Source organism: Myzus persicae, unplaced genomic scaffold, assembly GCF_001856785.1.
Source record: "Myzus persicae strain clone G006 unplaced genomic scaffold, MPER_G0061.0, whole genome shotgun sequence".
NCBI lineage: Eukaryota > Metazoa > Arthropoda > Insecta > Hemiptera > Aphididae > Myzus > Myzus persicae.
The window spans coordinates 213,886-216,200 of record NW_019103875.1 but is presented as its reverse complement, the minus strand read 5'-3'; positions in this window follow the sequence as shown (position 1 = coordinate 216,200).

Below are 2,315 nucleotides of genomic sequence, written 5' to 3'. Positions count from 1 at the left end.
TATAGTTACGATTGTCGGAAACGGTTTTATTCAAAGTAAATGCATACCAGCTGGTATTAAATGAAACGTGCCGACATATAAAGGTCACCATTTTTTTTAAAATTAATGTGCATGGAAGTATTTAGTTATTTTGGTTATATATATCATAACGGTTAATTAAAATACTTTTATGAAATCTAAATTAAAATTGTAATTAATGGCCTCATAGAAATTAAAATTAAATGTGATTATTAAGATCAATAAAAATACGAAAAAATAGTTGTTATAGTCATAGTCACGTAGTATGTAGATTATTTGAATTACTTAATTATTTATCATTATCATTTAGGCATAGTGTAGTGTATAGAAGTGGCACCAATTATAGACAAAATGAGGGCGAATACATTGAGATGGTTCGGTCATGCTATGAGGAGAGGAGGCTCAAAGGCATTGATAGTTGTAATCAAAATAGGCATGTGCCGTTTCCTCAAATAAACCGGCTTTGGTAAAATTATTATACTTATGTTCCATATTTTTGGAAAAAGCTTTGCATTTTCATGTTCTTACTTACGTGTGTAATAATTAATTATAAAATTATTATTATTCAGACCTAGATTTAATCTGATAGAAATACCGAATTTTAGTAAAAAGCTATTTTTCTTAGAGTTTTATCAAGATTTAATTTTTTGTCATAATAATTGTTTATGGTTTTTGATTTTTATCGGAAAGAATATTGTTGATGACAAAAAATGTTTTTTTCTATGTTGTGGTAAACCTTAAATTATATACAGTATGATTAAGCATTGAACCAAAATATGCATATTTTGGTGTTGGCTACACTTTTCTATGATGATAATTGATCACTAGGGCTCGAATTTTGTAGCAAATGCTTCTTTTTTTTTTTGGGGGGGGGGGGGGGGAAGTATGATAGAAAGATAATTCTTATATATAAATACGTTTTGAATTGTTCCGATTTTAATGAAGTAAACTTTGTTTTGTTTTTTTTTGCTTTTTTCCACAAAACCTCTTTTTATTGCAATTCCCCTATTTGGTTCTTTTTTCTACATTTTTTATACATTTTTCCTGAAAATTTAACATATTTCTATGTATATTATACTTGGACTAAATTAATATTACCAGAAATTATAAAACCAGTGAAAAAACAAGTAATTAATGTATGACTGATAAAATAACGATGGTTATTGTGCCAAAATAGTTTTATCTACAACTATTAATTATAGTTGTATTTACCACTCAGGGAAAGTGAAAATTATCTGGATTATACCTGCGTATTTTTATAGCGCGTTCCAATACTTAAGTTGACTGGTAAATATCAATCGACAATCGGTGAGGTATAGTGCTCTCTATAATTGTCAAAATGCCAAAAGTTAAAAATTAAAAATTAAAATTATATTAGCACCTATTAGTATGAGTTTTGATGAAAGGAACGTGACTAAATATATGGTCGTAAATTCCTTTTTTAATATTTAATTTTATGTGTAATTGAAATTTGTTTTTAGAATTAAATTTGATAAATGCTTTTTTTGCTTTTTTTGGCCACTTAAAATAATTTTGCTAGAAAATCGGAGCCCCATTGATCACTCAGTAGATAACAAAAGCAAAATAATGTTTGGCCCCTGAGAAGACTATTGGGATCGAAATTGTTAATATGTTGAATGTTGTTAATAGATATTATACTTCTGTAAAAAAATGTGAAAAATCACAAACATAGGTAGATACCTAATACATAATAATTTTTCTGTTAATTCAACATACTAGTTTCTATAAAAATAATAATAAGTAATAACTAATAGGTCCTATCAACAAGTCTAAGTTGGATAGTATATTAATATTTAACACTAATGTGAACTGTGAAGATTTTGTACAACCGGTGATATATTTAAACAAAAAGAAAAAAAATTAATTTGATTTTTGTTTCACAATAGTTTGATAAGTCTATCAAACAAATAAAAACGCTACGACACAGAAAATATTATCTTCTACTAATCTCTACTAGGACTACAAGCTGAGTGGTTCTATCCTGCGCAAAACCGTTTTTGCTATATGTTGTACATTTGTAAGACAGAGACAACATATGCGAGTGTAGAGTCCTCTTAAAAACCATAACGGGGGACGAGGTGACCGAGTGGTCTGACTCTTCCGCTGCGACGCAGCCGGTCGCGGTTCGATCCTCGGCCACCGGGCGGCATTTTTCTCCGGACAAGTCGCGGTGACCGGAGAGCAAGTGCTGCCATCCCCCACCCCCGGGGCATGGCAGAAACCTACGGGTGCCCCATTCGAAATTCTGCCAAAACAAACACACACGTGTTCCCCCT